The 21,308-nt window shown below is 39.6% G+C and overlaps 1 pseudogene; it reads right to left on the bottom strand.

Moving 5' to 3' along the window:
• The window catches only part of LOC136132506 (protein NipSnap homolog 3A pseudogene), a 106,660-nt pseudogene extending 86,419 nt beyond the window's left edge, over positions 1 to 20,241 (bottom strand).
• Positions 20,242 to 21,308: the final 1,067 nt, after the last annotated feature.

The raw sequence follows: 21,308 nt of genomic DNA on the forward strand, positions 1-21,308 counted from the left end.
CAAATGTAAATTTCTATTTGAAAGATTCGGATGACTCAGCAGTCTTCTCATCAAGGACAAATATATACGGGATAAAACAGTAAGCTCTTTTGTGGGGATTTCACATAGAAATCCCAACTATTAATATAGTCACAATGAGACAGAGAGAGCAGCAAAATAATACTAACCAGGATATACTACTACCCAGAATTTAGCTACATAGGAGGCAGCTGATCCTCAACTCAAACCAGTCGGAAGGAAAGTCTATACAGGCACAGCCAGGGCTGAAGCAATTAGGCAGCTAAATTCAGGCTGTCAAGAAATGGAGTCCAAGGAAATCAGCTAAGGCATAAAGGGCCAGGCCATTCCCTGGGGGCAGGTCAGGGGTAAAATCTATAAAATTTAATCAAGACTGGAAGATTCAGACATCTAGATATTTATTGGCTCAGAGAAGTCAGAAAAGGCAGCTGATGGAGGAGAGGTGCAAAGCTGATTGGTGCCCCTGTTGGCCACATACCAGAATATTTTTCAGGTGAAGGCTTGCTAGCCTTTCCAATTCATACAGTTGTTCTAGTCACGTGGCCGTCTTTATTTTATGATCAATGAATGTTAACGAAGAAGACTTTAAAAGGGCACAACCAGGTTCTTTTACCCAACTTTGGATTAAATATATCAAGTTAATTCAAAGGTATATTTCCTATTACCTTTCTCATTCTCCATTTCTACACCTCTTATGAATAAGAGAGTAATGTAAATAAATAAATAAATAGGAATTACATGACAGACCTATCTCCCCAAGTACCTGAGCATACAGATAAATTATCTTTCACAGTCTTCCTGTCAGCCCTCTGTCTGAGCTCTAGCCAATGGGATGGAAATAAGAAGTAATGTAATGCTTCTTCCAATCTGGGTCCATCAAAACTCTCCAAACATGGTCTCCCATCCTCTTTTCCCCTTCCAGCTGGCTGGAATGGAAGAGGTCTCCAGGGAAACTTGAGAGTCATATGGATAACACAGCAAAGATTCAAGACTGAAGGAAACTGGATTCCTGAATCACTGTGTGGAGGAGAGCTGGCAGTCCAGAAGAACCATCATTGTACTGTGATACGAGTTTTCAGCCTCTGATATTGGAAGTGTATCTACTATAGCAGTTAGCATTACCTTAAGTCATGTGAGGCAGAAGAGCACACTTTAATATTGGAAAATTTCTGAATATATTACTTAACCTCACAGAACCTGAGCACTGAAAAATTCAATGTGAAAAAAGGAATAAGAAAAAAAAAGTGAAATTAGGTTAAAATAACATTTTCCTCATGTAAGCAAAGTTCAATCATATCTCCTATGCATATGGAAAAGAACAAAGCAAACAAAATAGTTTTTTGGAACTGGGATAGGCCTGGAGGATCTACACTGGTGTTAATTCCTGCAGACCATTGAGAAAATGGTAAAAATAAGAGACTTCAAAGATTGTCACCCAGTGAAATGCATCTGAGGACCACTATCAGACATCAAAGAATGTATGCTTTTTCCTTTCCTTTTCTTCTGCCTGTAATTTTCTGTAATTTTTCTTTCTTTTTTTCCTATTCTCTGAGCTATTATAGTATTCATTAGTACTGCCTATCTAACATGTGATCATATATTTATTCCATGTATGTAACTTTAAATTGCAATTCCATTAAGTGCAGGGACGAAGTCTTTAACATTTTTCCTTTTGTCTCTCAGAGGCTCAAAATTTAGTCCATCATACTCCTCAACTCATGATTCACAATCATCACTGACCTGTGACAAGGTACTGGTTTGGTCTGGTCTGGTTTGGTTTATTGTTTTTCCTCTTTATCCTCTATCTCCAATTTCAATTTCCCTTTTTCCAACATAGGCAATCATTTTAGTCTATTTAATGCACATATTTCCATTCCATCATTCGTATTTTCATTTAGATGTGTACTCAGGCTAGAAAAATAGGTAGCACTGCTTTTTTGTGTGCATGTTATATACATAAGTGGTATTTCACTATCAATCTCTGTCTGTACCTTACTTTTTTTTTTTTTTTTTTTTTTTCGGTACGCAGGCCTCTCACTGTTGTGGCCCCTCCCGTTGTGGAGCACAGGCTCCGGACGCGCAGGCTCAGCGGCTGTGGCTCACGGGCCCAGCCGCTCCGCGGCATGTGGGATCTTCCTGGACCGGGGCACGAACCCGTGTCCCCTGCATCGGCAGGCAGACTCTCAACCACTGCGCCACTAGGGAAGCCCTGTACCTTACTTTTTAAATTCGGTCTTTTGTTTTTGAGATCCATCCATGTTGTTACATGTAAATCAAGCTTATTTCTTCTGATTCATGCATGGTATTCTCTAGCATGATAATTGACTTGGAATCCATCAGCATGTTATAAAAGTAAATATAATGTAGGAATTTGATAAGAAAGTTTCTAGTTGGCCACCAATTGTTTGGATTAGTCTGGGATTTTATTAAATTTGAATACTTGGTTAATGATCTAGAATCAGAATTGGCAGTGTGTTCATTTCATTCATAAATGGTAATCGTTTTGGAAGTAAAGAGAATGGTAGAATGACACCCCCTCTCCCTGCCCGCTGTCTCTGTCATAATGACCTCTGTTATAATGAGATTGTAAATTTCTGAGAAATGAACAGAAGAACCTTCCTGTTTTGTACGGCTTCTAGAAAACTGTGGCTGTTAGAACAGTTCTTGGGAAGATGGACGCTACTTACTGATGTTTTCACTTCAGTAATGCTTCCTCCAATCTGGGTCCATCAAAACTCTCCAAACATGGTCTTCCATCCTCTTTTCCCCTTCCAGCTGGCTGGAATGGAAAAGACCCCCAGGAAAACTTGAGAGTCATATGTATAACACGGCAAAGATTCAAGATTGGTGTAGGTATCAAGCATACTATCTTTATCTTCCCTCTATCTACACCATTAATCACTCCCTCCTTCATGCAAAAGATCTGCAATTACAATCTCCTGAAACAAAAGGCTTTAGTTCAGTGTTTCTTAAGGTATAGTACACAGAGCCACACTGGCAGCTGCAGGTCTTAGGCATTTGCTAAAACTGAAGATTCCAGAGCCATTCCCAGCTGAATCAGAATCTCTGGTGTGGGACCCAAGATCTGTACTTTTACAACCTCCTTTGGTGGTCACGATGCACTATAAGAACTGAACCTCTATATCTTGAACCAAGATAATCCTTGGCTATCCTATTCAGAAATTAGCATAGTTAGTGTGCCCAGACTGTAATAGACTTCATGGTTATAGAATGCTGAAATAGGAGCTGCTTACCTGTTTTATCTGATCTTGACATTTATAGCAAGAAGGCTCTACCTAGTCCAAGTATTTATATTAGACGATATCCAAAGATACTGTTATTTCACTCGGGATTTTATAAAGATGACAGATCAGTTCAAGCTATTCTATACAGAAAACCATATTCCATTTTCTATACACACTTGCAGGTGAGTTTTGAACATAGTCTCCTAAATGAAAAAATGGTGAGTGCCTCTGAAAGAGGCCAAAGCTCACTGAGTCTGCATTCTCTTCTCTCGGGACACAGATGTTCTCTCTACTTTGGGAATTGCCTACATTCAACTTTGGGCACACTTTTGCCAACACCTGACCTAAGAAAGTAGAGATCTGCCTATGCCCAAGTCCTCTCTTACTGCAACTGGAAGAGTTTTTTAACTCACTGTTACAGGCACAGATCCTTCCTACTGAAATCAAGGCAGAGGTGGGAGCCCTCATTGCTCAGAAAATGAAAGCCCGGCTACGGTCACTTTTTGTGCAACATCATTAAACACAACCCTCATGGTAATGAGGCTCATAATGGCTGGCACACGTGAGGAAACAAGGGATGTACACATCTCTGCTTCCTGCTCCGAGGGCCACCTTTGGAGGGTGGTGGGGGAAGACGGAGACACAGTAGGACCTCCAGGCTCAGGCTCCATGAAAAGCACTGGCACCTGAGTGTGTGCCACAAAGCACAGGCTGGGCATCCTGTCTCCTCTGGTCACCACAAAGCATCTGGTCACCAAGGACCTACAGCCTCACAATTCAATGAAGTCGTTTGAAACAGTCTGATGCGGTTTGATGCAGTTTTCTTCATCGAACCAAGGTTCAGACCAGGTCATTATTTTTTGGATGACAGTCACTTCAAACAAATATTACAATCACCATCCCTGATTATCAACAAATTATTTGGAAATTATTCGAATGACTAGATGAACAGTTTGCACCTCACTGTAAATCACTCAATAAGCAGTGCTATAACACATAAGCTTTATACATATATTATATGTAACATACATGCATTCTATTACTGAATGCTAAATATTTTGAATATCACCTTTGAGTGCACACCTGTGTGCTTGTGCACATACAAGTGTGTTTAGGTGGAGAAGCATGGTGAAGATTAGTGTTCAATTTCTTTTTGCCCAGTTTTATGTAAGAGAAACCTGACTTTAGATTATAGAACCAAGTTTATATTTTGGTATAGAGAGGTTCTCAACCAGATCCTAATTAATAGATTGGCTGGGGGGGTCTGATCACTTTTTTTTAATCCAAAGATGGGAAGAGTGGTGTATCTTATTTCAGTTTATAACCTCTTCAGAAAGAATCCATCCGTTCATCATGACCCCAAATAGTCCTTAGTCTTTGGGGCAACTTAACAAATGTTTGAAGACATCCAAAGATTTATATAAGATCCCAATTACCAAGAGAATATAGATCAAACTCCTTAACCACTAAGAGCCTCCACAGTCAGGTTCAAATACAGTTCATTACCCAGCAATCCAGCAATCCAGCAACATACACCTTTATTCTATTCTTTTTTTTTAAAGATTTTTTTTTGATGTGGACCATATTTTTAAAGTCTTTATTGAATTTGTTACAATACTGCTTCTGTTTTATGTCTTGGTTTTTTTGGCCATGAGGCATGTGGGATCTTAGCTCCCCGACCAGAGATCGAACCCGCACCCCCTGCATTGGAAGGTGAAGTCTTAACCACTGGACCGCCAGGAAAGTCCCAACCTTCACTCAATTCTAATTAAACTCTTCTACTCACAGTCTACAAAATGGGCTTCATGTCATATGCTGTCTTGTCTCTTTCCTTTGTCATCCCATGTACCAATTTCTCTATCCTGTTCCAAACAGAATTACCTCCCCCATCCCTTTCAGCTTTTCCAAATCCTGTCCATTTTTCAGGATCCAAGAAATGTCCCAGCTGCATAGCATGTATGATCTTCCCTCAGGCCCAGCCTTCAACAATCTCTGCTCCGTCTGAGTTCTTGTAGCACGCACTATATACTCATTTCCTGTTTATCACGCACTACTGTGATGTGTCAGTCTGCTCTGTTTTTATTCCCCTGTTGCATTGCTCTTATCTTTTAAGATGCATTATATTTTCCATGCCTACATAGGCTGTAAGTTCCTGAGGATGGACAAGCTATGTCTCATTATTTGTGGAATCATCACAGCCCTGGGTTCAGGGCCCTGGACAAAGAAGCAGCCTGTCAAAATCCTCTTGTTGCATTTCTCTGCTGCTTCAAGCATTCTCTTTGTCAGTAAGCTTCCAGGCTTGAATAAATCGCCTGTCTTAACCATTCAACCCCCCATACACTGCTCAGCCTTCTCTCCTGGTAAATTTCTTTCTTCCCATTCATGACTTTTTTTAGTAGAAAAGATGTGAACTACATCACTTAAAAATAAATCTAATATAGCCTCTTGGGGACAGGAAAAAAAACAGTTATTCTTGGCTCCGATATATTTTGAAAATGATTACCAAAGGTCAAAGATTCTGGATTGTAAACTCTGATGGATACAGTGAGTATTCTGAAGATGAAAGGCATTCCCCAAAGTGATACATTTTAATTCATGATTCTTTTTAGACTGACTCTCATAGCCAAGATTCAATCTGTAGCAAAGGCACTTTAACTTTAAAAACAGCAGTATAGCAAATCATTCCCAAAGATGCTCAAACTCACTGGTATAGTTCAGGAATTCACAACAGCCTTACTCTGCTTCAGGACATATACAGAGCTTTATCTGGAATGCAATTTTCTCACTCAAACTTCTCTTAATGCAAAGAGACTCAGAACAGAGTGGTTGGGAAACAGTGGTTCTCTCTGTCTAATCCACTGAGGATTGATACGAGGAAAGGGAAGGTTTGCTTCGCGAACAGCTAGGTCCTCTGTGTAATCTTGCAGAACATTATACCTCTCCCAACTGTGATAGTAAGAAACTAGCACAAGTCAAATAGTTTTTTTTACTCAATCTTACTTCCATCACCTCTGTAGCTAAGGTCTAATATTATCCCTGACACATGGAGCTCTTGGGTTAATCCCAGAAGAGGTAAATATCATCCACAGCATCTGGGGAATAAATTAATGCTTCAGGGCCTAAACTCTGTTGCTTCTGAAATTACACTGGTTTGAAACTCACACTTCCCCTTGAATTACAGTATGTGTTTCCTTGAAAGTTTATCTCTCAGGAAAACTCCCCCAATGCCAATTTAAACTCTGTTCCAAGCCCAAAATTAAATCACATCCTCGTGCAATTCAGATGTCATAAAAGCAGATAAAACGAAAGCTGAGTGAATAAAGGACACCAGTTCCCCTTGGAGGAAAATACAGTTTGATTTTTTTTTTTTTTTTTTTTTTTAGCTCGGAGACTTCTGAGACTCAGTTCTTATCATCTCTTAAGATGTACAGCCTAGAGATTTACAAGAATTTGGGGGAAAAAGAACAGAAAAATGCTTCCCAAAAATAGAAAACACATTTTAAAATCTTAACCATTGCCTTGAGGGCCTGTGGGTAGAACACGATCTTATCTGATCTGTTGTCTTTTGCTGCATAACAAACCATTCCAAAACTTAGTGGCTTAAAATAACAGCCATTTTACTTGCCCGTGATTCCATGCCTAAACAATTTGAGCTGGGCTCGGCAGGATGGTTCTTGTGTTGATCTCGCTTAGGGTCACTCACGTACCTGCAGGTGTCTGGAGGCTTAACTGCAGCTGTGGGGTCTATGTGATCTCACTCACATGTCCTGTGGTTGGTGTGCTGTGGGCTGAGTTACAGGCCTCCAGCAAGCTAGTGCGGGCTTCTTCACAGGGCAGCTGATTACTAGGGGATGAGAACAAAAGCCTGTGCCTAAGCTTCGAACTCTCACAGCATCCCTCCTGCTACGTTCTATTGGTCAAAGCAGCCACAAGGCCCATCCAAATCCAAGGGTAGGGAAATCGAGCCCATTCTCGGTATCAGAAACTGCAAAGGATCTGCGGCCCTTTTAAATCAACCACACCATCTGATTTCCACAGCACAGAGATGGAGGGGACCCAATATTCTGACCTCAGGCAGAGTTTTATTTACTTTTCTTCATTTCTTCACAGGAAAGGAACATTTACTTTCTGACAATATCAGGATTATCAGTTTTTAAAAGACCCAAAAGGTTAAGGAATACTCAACATGGAATCAGAAAATAATGAAAATCAATTATTCATGAACTATAAGTCCAATAGCTATAAATACATATATATGTGTGTATATATATGTGTATATATACACATGAGAGGATATATTTATATCTTAACCATCAGAAGAACCTGGAAAAATTTTGCTAAATATTCATGTCAAGTCTCACCTCAGATATACAGAATAAGGGCTCACTGGATCAGTGCTTCTTCTTTTATTTACTTACTTTTTAAATTAATTAATTGATTAATTTTTGGCTGCGTTGTGTCTTCGTTGCTGCACACAGGCTTTCTCTAATTGGGGTGAGCAGGGGTTGCTCTTTGTTGCGGTACACAGGCTTCTCACTGCAGTGGCTTCTCTTGTTGTGGAGCACGGTCTCTAGGTGTGTGGGCTTCAGTAGTTGTAGCTTGTGGGCTCTAGAGTGCAGACTCAGTAGTTGTGGTGCACGGGCTTAGTTGCTCCGTGGCATGTGGGATCTTCCTGGACCAGGGCTCAAACCCATGTCCCCTGCATTGGCAGGAGGATTCTTAACCACTGTGCCACCAGGGAAGTCCCTCTTCTTTTATTTTTTAAAAAAAATTTTGCAAAGAAAAATTTCAAAGATACCCCAAAGTAGAATAATACCATGAATTCTCAGGTATTCATCCCTCACCTTCAACATTTAACAACATTTTGCCAATTTTCTGTCATCTCTCAGTCCTCCCCACTTTTTTCTTTACAGTGTGTTAAAGTAAGTTTCAGAAAATATGATTTTTTCTTGATATGTGTATTTATTAAAGATTTCCCAGATGATTGATATGCAGGTGGATGAGACAGAAACAGTTGGGGGTCACAGTATCCACCACGGGCTCCTCTATGATTCCCAGTCTTTATACCTGGGTCAGGGCCATGGGACTTGTCCTGGCCAATAGCTAAGGGTAGCAGTAACTGGCATCCTTCCAGCTTGAGGCGTTGAGGCGTTAAGAGCTAGGGGCCTCCTCCATGGCTCTATCCTCCTGTTTCAGTGACCTTGGAATTCTGACGTTCCAAGTGACATCGGTACAGGATGGAAGGAGGCTGCCACTTTACAGCAGATTTTATGTGAGAAGTCTTTACCTTCTCAAGCTACTAAAACTGGGGAGTTTATCTTTTAGCTCAGCATAGCCTAGCCTTGTTGAAAAGAAGCACAATGTCAGCAGCCCTATTTGCTTCTAGCCTACCATGAGACCAGAGGCAATTCAGCAAAACTCTTTAAGCCTCAGTTTCTTCATACACAGAATGGGTAGCAATAAGTGGTGAGAGTGAGATAGTGGGAGGAAAAACTGTTTAAAAAATTATAAATTATTATAAAATGTGGTGGTTTGTTAGATTATTGTTCAGGCTAGCAAAACCCCCTTCCTACCATCAAGAACTGAAAAACATGATAAGGACTATGCACAATTTGTCACACAGGAAAGGTTTTATTAGTTCATCCACAATAGTAGATCCACAATGTTACTATATTTTAAACTATTAACATTGGGATTGCATGTATCTATATTCACAATTTTAAAACCTCAGCAGTAGGCCATATGGAAAAAGGATCATTTTGAACTGATTCATACAGTCTTTGTAACCCTGTGGGATGTAGTCCTGGGTGCTTGGAGGGGGTAGAAGGTCATTACCCATAAAGCTCCTGCACACCCACCCAAATTCATCTACATTCCCAACTCCACCAACATATTTAGTAGGAACAACAGATTCACATGACAGTAGGGTTGTGATATAATGCATCTTCCAAACCCAGACATAGAGTGAAAGGAATAGCAGTAATAATAATGCAAGGATAACAGGTGTACCTGGGAACCTGGGAGACATGGTCCCCCTACACTTGTATACAAATAGAGGATAGGAAGAAAGAGTACGAATAATTTCATAATTGATCAAGAAATAAATATTTATACCTAGTTTTTTGTAAAGAGGAGGAGGGGAAGGAAGAGGGAGAGAGGAAGGAAGAGAAGACAGAGCAAAAATGAGGAAGCTGGGAAAGGAAGGACAAAATGGGAAGGGAAGGGAAGGGGAGGGGAAAAAAGAAAGGAAGAAGAAGCACTGGTGCCCTAACCTATTCTATAATGGGATTAAACTGTGGGGAAACAGCTTTACTTGCCCAAACTGATGGGCCTTTGGGGGTAGCAAACCACACCCTTGAAGGTCAAGGAACTGCCCTCACAGGGCGTGTGACTTGACCACCATGACTGGGCATTTCTGAGAAGCAGATGGGTTTGGAGAAGACAGTTGAATAGCCAGGAGGGCAGCCTTCTGGAGGCCCTGACAGCTAGGCTAAGAATTTTGGTTTTAATTCTTTAAGTTCAGCTTCTCAGAGTTCCCAGGCCCCTGGGAATACATACTGAGGGGCCAGAGGATATGAGAAGCCACAAAGTAAACTAGATGCTTATTTCTAATGGGTCAAATTTTTTAGTCATGGTGGCGTATGTGCAGAGATTGAAAATTTTCACCAAAAATTATTTTAGGATGATTACATTAAAACATTCAAAAGTACATTATGAAATGCAAAAGCCTTATGTCTTTTAAAGGCAAGACACAAGGATTCATTTTTTAAATGTCTATTTGTTTTGCAATATTGCAAAATTCGTCTATTTGAGCTCTATCCTCAGGCCATGGAATTTTGCATTTATTCTTTTCTTCAGAGAGAAGCACTTGGGCAGAAATGTTTGAAATGGCTTTTTTTAAGCAGCAGGACATCAGCAAAGAAGACAGCAGGGAGCTGTGACATAAATGTTGTCTTGGAAATGTTAGTCTGGCACCTGTAGGGTAAATGGAGTACAGGGCAGTGGAAGCAGAGAGGAGCAGACAATCAGGCCCACAAAAGACCAAGCAAGGAAGGTTTGGGCCTGGCTGATGAGTTTAACGAGCTGAGAATGGAGGAATGCCCCAGATGTCCCTCCTGCTACCCTTGAAACCAGTCCTTTGTCCCTGCTCTCAGCAACTTTATGATGTCTCAATACAAAGATACCAAAAAACACTAGACACAGGAGTTTTCTCTTGTAGCCTCAGCAGCCCGTACAGGGCCTGGCATTTAAGAGGTACCCAATAAATGTTTGTAAGATGGGATGGAATTAAATGGAATGGGATGGGATGATGGGAAGGAAGTGACAAGATTTACTGACTGAATGAATAATTATGTGAGAAAGAAAATCCAGGGAAAATTGCTGGCCTGCCTTATGAGGAACAGCATGTAACTTAATTTGAAATGCAATGCAATGTGTGCACTATTATTAACAACAAAGATTCAGTACTGTGCTAACTAGGAGCTCCTTACATGTATGAAGAGCTCTGAATGTAAAAGCAAGGTATTGATGCTAGTGGTGTTATTATATCTCAGATGAAGGAGCAGTAATACTGGAGGAACTGGCTCTGGGCACAGACCTCAGGGCACTCACAATCAGCCAACCAGCCTCCGAAAGCTACTAGAGGAATAGGGCCTTGAAAAAGGCCAAGCAATGTATAAAGTAAGGTGAAGAACTCCCTAAAACCTCAGCAGCACCCTCAGGCTAGGCTCCCAGGTCCAGATTCAACTGCTTTTCTGTCTGGTTTCTGTCACTATGATCACTGACTATGTTATGTTACCTGGCAGAAGGGACTTTGTAGATATTAGGATTACAGATTTTGAGATTGCGAGGTAATCCTGGATTATATAAGTGGGTCCAATCTAATCACATTAGCTCTTAAAAATCAGCCGTTAAAAAGTCTGTGAGAGAGAGAGATGAGGCATGACAAGGACTCAATATATATTGCTAGCTTTACAGACAAATGTACTCATGAGACAAGGCATGTGAGCAGCTGCTAGAACCTGAGAACTCTACCCAGATGACAACTAGCAAGGTAACAGAAACCTCAGTCCAACAACCACATGAACCTGAATTCTGCCAGGAAGCCTATATGAACCTGGGGACAGAGTCTCCCCCAGAGACTCCAGTAAGGAACACAGCTCTGCCCACACCTTGGTTCTAACCCATTGAGACCTGAGTCAGACTTCTAACCTACATAATTGCAAGATAATAAACTTGTGTCACTAAATTGTGGTAAGTTGCTATAATAATAATAGAAAACTCATACAGTGGCCATGAAATGTATTTGTCAAAGTAAACACTCGATGTACGTAATGAAAGACAGACTTACAAAAGCCAAAGATTAAATTTATAAGCCAAGAGACAAAGAAACAAACAAAATGGAACAAATAAAGAGGTGAAAGGTATACAAACAGTGTTAAGAGTTACAAGGTCAGAAGTGGTGCCAATAGCAACTTAATAAAAATCCCAAAAGGACAGGAAAAAGAGGCTGTAGGAGAGGAAATAATTGAAGAGCTAATAACTGAGAAATTCCCTAGTAATTAAAAATAATTATAATACAGATTGAAAGGGATCACAGAATTCCTAGCAAAGATATACAATAATGTTTTTAATAAATATAAATAAATAAATATACAAACCCACACCTAGGTATATCAGAATTTACACCAAAACCAGAAAAGTCTAAAAGTTTACAGAAGGGGAAAAAGCAAAACAAGAATCAGATAAGCATCTATCTTCTCAACAGATTACTTTCAGTGGAAAATAAAGAATAACTTATATTTTCACTTTACCTGTAGGGGAATAAAGATATTTTCAGTCAAAAACAGGACTTAAAAGTATTCAAGCAAAAATAAAAATTAACCCAAAGGGAAGCAATGGGATATATAAATAAGTATATTAAAAGAAGTATCTAAATAAATAAATACAAAAATATATATTGATTACCTGGAAATAAAATCTTAAATAATACCTACAAGAGATCTAGAGTAGGAGAAGACACCAAAAGAGCTGAAAGTCTAGGAAGGTTCTTATTCTGTCTGAGGTGAAGACATTGTTAGTGATAAGCCTAAGACACTGATAGGGGAAAATGAGTGTATGAATGGCTCTTAGTGAGTAGGAAAGAGTAGCAGAAAAAATAAAAATAGAATGTATGCTTCTCACCAGTAGAAAAGAGAAAAAACTAACAGAAATTCTTGTTCTTTCAAATAGGTGACAGCAAAATAGAAAAGTCAGCACAGGAAAAGAAAAATAAGTAAGCACAGAAAATAGAAAATGCACTCTCATGTTCATAAATGTCAGAAATAAGTTTTAATACGTTAATAACTATAATAAGTAGAATAATTAAACTCAGTAACTAAAATAAGGTTATCAGATTTTATCTTTCGAAAAGATGCATCGCTGTTGTCTATGGAAGACAAAGAGGGGGAGGTGGCAGAGAGAAGTTGAAAAGGAAAAGATTTTTTAAAAGATACACAAGACAAATATGAAACAAACAATAACCTAAAAAAACTGAGTGGCAGTATTTGAAGTAAAAATTCTAAAATAACTCAAAGTAAGTTTTCAAATGGTAAAAGGAAAAGTATTATAAGAAGGTATGCAATCATAAACAGATATATGTCTCTTTTCTTCTTTTTCTATTATAATTATATAACATATCAATGCAACAATGGATAGAATTACAGAAGAAAGTGGCTAAGTCTATAGTACATTATAGTTGAAGATTTTTACACATTCATATCCAAAAATTATAGATTGGGCAGACAAAAACGAAACATGAATAGATATTGGAACAGTCACCTCACAAAAATACAGTATATGATCCTTCTAGAGTAGGTATGAAATATTTTTTAAAAACATGTATTAAGTGACAAAGGAAATATAAATTAATTCCAAATCATCACTATAAGACAGACTATGTTCTCAGACTTTTGTAAAAAATTACAGACAACTGATAAAAATATAGCTGGATTATTTCATATGTATGGAAACTAAAATAATTATTTTTAGATCAGCCATTAGATAAAATGGATACTGTAAAGGAGTTGTGAAATACTAGAAATGAAAAACAATGAAAGCTATATTTGATAAAGAGTAATGAAATCAATCTAAGACAAGATTGAAAGAAAAATGGGGAAAAATTGAAAGAACACCAAAAAATAATAATACTGATTAAAAAAGATTTTTTTTCCTGTGAAAAGTCTAATAACACAGATAATTTTCTGGAAGGACTAATAAAAGATACAAATGAACAATCTGTAGGGAATATGGGGATACAGGGGATACACTGCAGATACAGAAGTAATAAAGGCCATAAAAGCATATATGAATAACTACATGCCCATCTTTTTGAAAACCTAGATGGAAAGACAGAATTACTAGAAAAATGTAAAATGCACAAATCAGCACAATAAGAAACAGAATATCTGAAAAGGAAAATAATTTAAAAATAGAATGATAAAATTATTTCTCTCCCATAATACAAAAAGCAAAAAAGAGGAAATAAAACAACAAAAATTAAAAGACCCATGCCTGGATGGTTTTAAAGGTGTTTACCATATTTTCAAGGAATAGATATTTTATACATTATAAATATATAATTTACGTGGACAATGGAAAAAGACAACAAAGTTGCCCAGATTTTCCAAAGAGTTGATACAAAACCCAGAAAGCACAAGAGACTTCTGCTTCCAACCAAGATGAAGTGAAAGGGGCTGGATTTAACCTACCCACCTGAAACAATTTTTTAAAAAGAATAAAGACAATAGCTTTTACACATTGGGCACCAGGCAACAAAGGACAGTGATCCACGAGAGAGAGGAAACAAACAACATAAACCCTGTGATTGCCCCAGATTATTACCTGGAGGTAATTTCTAGACTGATGTGTAAAAAGGAAGAAAACCCTGTTGGAGTCTGGTGATCTCCTTCAGTTGAGGAGACAGAACTGGTAGTCTGAGAGACTAGACTTCACATGGATAAGTACCAGATAAGATAAAGGTACACAGAGAGAGAACTCAAGAGATTGGCAGAGGGTTCCTGTGAAGACTTCAGTTGAGTATGTAGTACTCATGTATAATTTTCCTCATGTATATGAGGAAATTACCTACTGCTGGGGAAAGAACTATCCAAAGAAGCAGAAGGAACAATTCTCGAAGCTCACACAAGTCCAGAAATAGCACTGATTCCCACCAGCCAGAGTGAAAGTCTTTGTAATGCACTGGACATTTCAGTACAGTACATAGTACTAAGAACTTATACTGTTTCAGTGTTGGGCTAAAATCAGCCCTAGACGAAAAGCTTTTCTAGCCCTGCCTAACAAAAGTTAAAAGCAAAGCCTCAAAAGGAAGAAACCGTTTCCAAGTAACTCATTTGCATCCTAGAGCAAAGTTTAAATATTCTTATAATAATACAAAAACTTCCACTACCCTGTAAAGGTAAAATTCTGAATATATGACATCAAATAAAAAGTTACTAAGCATGCAAAGACATGGGTAAATATGGGCCATAATATGGCATAATATCTATCAATGGAAACTGGTTCATAAATTACACAGAACTATAGAATTAGTAAACAAAAATGTTGAAACATGTGACTATATTCTATATGCTCAAGAATATAGAGGAAAGATTAAGCATGGTATGCAGAGACAGAGAAGATTTTTTAAAAAAAGACCCAACTTGAAATTTTAGAGATGAAAAATATAACGACTGTGATGAAAAAATACCCTGGAAGAAATGAATGCTATTTTAGACACTAAAGAAGAAAAGATTAGTGAACCTGAAGACACAGCAATAGAAACTGTCCAAAATAAAACATCTGGAGAGCAAAGACTGAAAAGAAAATGACCAGAGCACCAGTAAGCAGCCTAATATATATACAATTGAAGTCCTTAAAGGAGAAGGAAATATTTGAAGAAATTATGGCTGAAATTTTTCAAAATTTGATGAAGAGAATAAACCCACATACCTAAGAAGCTAAGCAAAATAAATCTGTGTTATATATATAAACATATATGTATTTATATGTATACAGACACACACACACACAATGTATGGTCAAGAGGGAGAAATGAAAATATGCTGTAATAAGGTTGTTGTGTCACATGTGCCATTGTACAATATTCCCTGAAGCCATTCACAGGGTTCATGTAAGCCATAAACCCAAACACTGCCATTAAAAAAACAACAAAAAAAGAGGTACAGCTAACAAGACAATACAGGAGGCAAAATGGAACCATAAATTATGCTCAGTTAGCTCAAATAAAGACAAAGGAAAGAGGGAACAAATAACAAATGGGAAAAACAAACCATAAATAGCAAAATGGTAGGTTTAAGCCCAACCATACCAATAGTAACATTCAATGTAAATGATCTAAAAACTCTAATGAAATGACAGGTTGTCAGACTGGATAAAAAATTAAGACTCACGTCATGTAGTTAAAACTTGTTTACAATTATCTGAAGCTAGACTCTAATATACACAAAAACAAAGTACTTATGCTTGGTTGTCAGAATGCAGTGACCATGTAAATCAAAGGAAGATTGTACTTGGACATTAGTTCAGAACTTTATCATGCGGTGGTCGACATTTTGCAAAATAACATTATCAATAGCAACACTCTCACAGCGTTTTTGAGCCACATTTTCACATACCTAATCCGTCTGCATTTGTAGCTGCTATAGTCACAGTAATTCTCCAAATAGGTGCAAACATCTGATTACTTTATTTCTTTTTTGTTATAGCCAATGACCAGTCATTTACATATTGAAAACGCATCATTCTATGATTACTTCTTTTTTATTTCTCCTTTACATCAGACTTAGGATTTTATATAGAGGTTTTAAGATTATATATATTGGTGCCTTACGTTATATAGGAATTTTATTTCAGGACAACAAATATAACATTGAAGCTCAACCATATCAAGGAAAACTTCAAAATAGTAACAATACTTAAAGGAGTTGTTCCATCTATTAGAACTGGAAACCACTGGCGTAGACCAACGTCCATAAATCACAGTTAGGGCACCTGAGGCCTGGGGAGAAAAATGACTTATCCAAAGTCACACAACTAGATTCATACTCACAGTGATCATATATACTGCATTTTTCAGGACAGTGTTCCTCATTGTCCCAAATCATTGAAATATCTTTACGATAACTCCTAGATTACCAATTATAACCCAAAGGACTGAAAATCAGGACACATGGTCACCAGTTCTGTTTAAAAAAACTCCATAGATTAGGCCTTAAATAGTAGCTAAAACCAACAAAAGTAAACACCGTAGGAAGACAGATACTCTCCTTTGGCAGCATTAAAAAATCAGGGGGGTGGGGTAGGGGAGGGAGGAGACAGTGGGGAAAATCTTCCATAAATAAATAAATAAATGTTTTTACTAATATACTATTTTCTATTAAAAAATAAACTTGTTCTGAAACTACAGTTTCACCAAAATATTCTGGCTAGTGAAGATAGAGAATAATAAAAAATGCAACGATTCTCAACTAAAAGTATGCCCTGTCAGGGTGAATAAATCCAAAAAGCAGTACAGGGTGATAATGAGATTTTTATCAAACTTTTTTTTTTAGCAGTTACAGAAATACCAGTATAAATTCTCTTTAGTGGTTCAGTTCCTGAGTGCCCAATTTGCCAGCAGCTGTCCCCCAACCCTGTGACCCCAATATGGTACCATGTCTCCAGTGGTCAAGACTGCCACCTAGTGGCCGTTTTAGCACATTGACCCTCTGCCATCAAGAAGGGGAATTCTCCCTGGAATAGACACTTATTCTGGATTTATATATCCTGTGCTGCTCACCATGCTTCTGCCAACACCATCATCCTTGAACTCACTGAATGCCTATTCAGCATCCATATATCCTTCAACACTGCTTCTGACCAAGGAACTAATTTATAGTAGACATAAGAATGTACTGGTCTTATCATACATCTCATCTCCAGAAGCAACCAATCTTATCAAACAGAAGATTAGCCCTTTGAAAATACAGTTAGAACAGCATCTTGGAGACAATTCCTTGCAAGAATGAGGTACTGTCCTAAAGCATATGGCTAGCAGTCCATAAGTGGTGATCTTTCTCTCATTTTCCTCTAAACCTAGGCAGACCTAGGTTTAGAAACCAAAACGTGAACTTGGCAGTGGCATCTCTCTGAATTCTCCCATAGCTCTGATCGATGCTGGCTTAGTAGCAATAGCCCCCACGGGGAAAATGTTGCCACCCTGGGACATAGCAAAGTGTTCCACTGAATTGGAAGCTGGCGGTCTTCCAGTGTCTGGGAAATTTTTGCTTTCTCCCTTATTTTGGGTTGTAGTTGCCTACTTTGGGTGGTGGCTTTGGCTTTGAAAAGTCAAGGTGGGGACAAGAGGAAAGTAAAGAAACTAGTCTCTGCTTAAGACAGAAGAGTACTCTAGAGTTAAGGAGGAAAGATCAAAAGAACAGTCAGAATCCTTCTAGGGTTTACAACATGGCTCAACAGAGTGGATAAGAGAGTAGAGATTCAAAGTAGAAGCTACTCCTGGAATAAATGGTGGGCATTAAACCTGAGCTTTTCCTGTACAGTAAGTGTACATATGCCTTTCTCACTATACAGATGAGCAAATTTATGCTTAGAGAAGTTAAATAACTTGTCCAAGATCAATCAGATTCAATGCAGATGTGTCTGACTCCAGAATCCAAGGTCTTAAGGAATAAGACACACTATTTCTGACTCAAGAGCTCTCTGGGAAAACAAACAAGCAAACAAATAGATATCTCATAGAGAGGTGATCAGTGCTCCAGAGAAAGTTTTTCAGCTGCTGTTTTGCTCCATTGGGGGTTGTAGGTGAAGACCAGGATGTTTTCAAGGTAACAACGTTGCTTGAAGAACGTGGGGGACCCACCGGAGAGTTCCTCTGCCAGGATTTTGCCTGGGTCAGCCTTGGTTTTGAGGACAAGCCTGAATTAAAAGCGTAGCTCCCGGGCTTCCCTGGTGGCGCAGTGGTTGAGAATCCACCTGCCAATGCAGGGGACGCAGGTTCGTGCCCTGGTCTGGGAAGATCCCACATGCCACGGAGCGGCTGGGCCTGTGAGCCATGGCCGCTGAGCCTGCGCGTCCGAAGCCTGTGCTCCGCAACGGGAGAGGCCACAGCAGTGAGAGGCCCACGTACCGCAAAAAAAAAAAAAAAGATAGCTCCCAGGAAAGCAGATGAGTTTCTCCCAGGAATTCAGTATCAACTCAGCCCATCCCCCTCCCACTCCTCTTGGGTAACTTCTCTAAAGGAACAGCATGGTGAACCTGAACTACGGAAGCTTTGGAAGATGTGGAAGTTGTGGCTCTCACAAGTCAGCTATGGAGTATTTGGGGTGGATGTGCTAAAGAAAGGGAGACCAGGAAACTAAGGAACCCAATTTTGCCATAAACCCCAGAAAACACAAACCAGACAGAAATGGCAAGCCTATCCTTAATCCATGAGTGGGAAGAAAGATCAGTGATTCACTTGCAAACCTGCTCCAACTTGTTACAACCTCGCTGTGTTGGAACCTTCAAGCCAGGGAACTGGATTGGGGCCCTTGCTTCATTTTCTGAAGACGGGGCCCTAACTGATTTCGCCTCCCCAAGACATATGTACACTGGGCCCAGCTCATTGGTCTGACCTGCTGCCTACCTTTCCCATCTGCACTCCTAGTTTCCTGTCACCTCTGGTCACTATGTATTACTCAGCATATTTTATTTAAACACCTGGATTCCCAACTCCTCTTCTTTAACTGTGGTGACTGAACATCTCCAAACTACTACCTGGCCCTCCAGACACACCTGCTTGACTGGAAAGTTCTTCATTACTCCTAAAGCCTGGAGGAAGTGGCCAAAGTGACACATTCATTGTAGTCAATGCCACCCACCCAATGGGGGCAACATGGGTTAAGCCAGAGAAGACTCTCCTACTCTGAAAACAGATTCTCTCAATGAAGCGAAATAACGAATGGAAAAGTTCCTTAAGTAGTTACCGGTATGTAACAAGTGCAAAATAGATAATGGTTCCTTTTCCCCTTATCTGTTGGTGTTTAACCTTTTAAAACAATTATTTAGAATATGGTGATATTTCTATTCTATGTCTAAAATGAAATGCACTTTTGATACAATCCTATGAAGCCCCAGGATTGTTGAGCCCGGGCTCAAATTTTTCTATGTACATCTGGAAGACAAACTCAGAAAAATGTAGTCTGGTGAACTACAATTCACTCTGTAGCCAGACTGTTTACACTAGAATTTGCCTAACCTTGGGCTAAATCTAGGAAATAAATGAGTCAGAGTCGTAGTTAAGCATGCCTGGGTAGCTCCAGATGATCCAGACAAATCATATTTTGAGGTACACTGATTAAGAATTTAACCAAGCAGCAGCCAAAAAGAAGGAGGAAAATCGACACCTACTAATATGAAGAGATCTCCAAAGCACGCACTTGGTTGAGTGAAAAGAAGAGTTCTAGAATGAATAATGTAGGGGCATCTGCCATTATTCTGTCTGCTCAACCGTAACAACAACAAAAACTTCCTATTTGGGTGGACTTTTCTACGTTAGGGGGATACTTGGGAGGCAAGGCTCTACCTTCCACTGCGAAACTGAAAGGGGCAGGTACCCCTTCTCTCCAACCCCAGCACTAGGAAATGAGTCAGGTCTGACCGACAGGAAGTTCCCGCTTGCTTCCGTTTCATCTCAAGGGAACAATGGAATGGAAGAGGGAGGGTAGAGGTCATCTGGCCCACCTCTCATTGGACTGTTCCCACAGGTTGCTGACAGATCTCCCCTTGTGGTCACACCCCTACTCCCTCAAATCTCTTGCCACGAATAGCCAGTGATGTAGGGAGAAGGCAAATCCAGCTGCTGCCCTCCCTAAAGCCCTGCACGGCTCACCTGCACATACAGAATGCAATCCAGGCTCCTTAATATGTCCTCCGCCGCCATGACCCGGTCTCTGTCCAAGCCCCCCGACCCATCTCTTACCACCACCCTGCGCACCTTCACGTTAGACCTCGCCCTTGCTGAACCCTCTGGGGTTTCTCAAGCCGTCCTGCTCTCTCACCTTCCCAGGCTTCTGTCTATTCTCAGCTCACTCAGACCTGCTCCTCCAGGAAACGTCCCATAACCATCGTCAGTGCCTCCCTGTGCCCAGCCTGTCCAGCCTCTAGATGTCTCTCCTTTCTTCCACAGTCCACTCTGCATTCTTCTGTTTTGGCATTAATCACATTTAAAGTATGTAGGACTTCCCTGGCGGTACAGTGGTTAAGACTCCATGCTCCCGATGCAGGGGGCATGGGTTCCGCCCCTAGTGGGGGAACTAAGATCTCACATGTTACATGGCATAGCCAAATAATAATAATAATAATAAATTATGTACAGTGTCTGTGGCTGTGTTCCCAGTGAGCAACTTGAGGACAGGAAACATGTCTTACTCATCTTGGCCTATAATAGGAAGTCTTTGTACCAGTGAATGACAAGCAGAAGACTGAGGATTTTTTCTACACTGTCTCTGTAGTGAGTCTGCTCTCCCATCCCCCACAATGATTGTTTTACCCCTTCTTCACACCTCTCATAATCCTGACAGATTTACCCAGCTCTTCTCTCCCAGAGACTCTCACGTCTCCCTTCATAAGAAAACCAACCAGAAGGAAACGCCTCCCCCATCACTGCTGGACCTCCTCACCTGTCTGCATCTCCACCCACCATCTCCTGGCTTCCTCCTGTTACAATCGCTCCAGCCTCAAAATTCACTTTGTTATAAAGCAGAAACTAACACACCATTGTAAAGCAATTATACTCCAATAAAGATGTTAAAAAAAAAAAAAAAACCTGTTCTTATAAAGCAAAAAAAAAACAAAGCAAAAAAAAAAAAGCAAAAAAAAAAAAAAAAAGCAAAAATCCCAGCTGGCCGCGGCACTGTGTTCCAGATCACTCACCTTCTCACCTTGTTGGGAACTGATCGCATCTGAATTGCCTCTCACTCCTTCAAGTATCTTCAACCTGCTTTCCAT

The sequence above is a fragment of the Phocoena phocoena genome, chromosome 13 (assembly GCF_963924675.1).
Source record: "Phocoena phocoena chromosome 13, mPhoPho1.1, whole genome shotgun sequence".
In the NCBI taxonomy this organism is placed as follows: domain Eukaryota; kingdom Metazoa; phylum Chordata; class Mammalia; order Artiodactyla; family Phocoenidae; genus Phocoena; species Phocoena phocoena.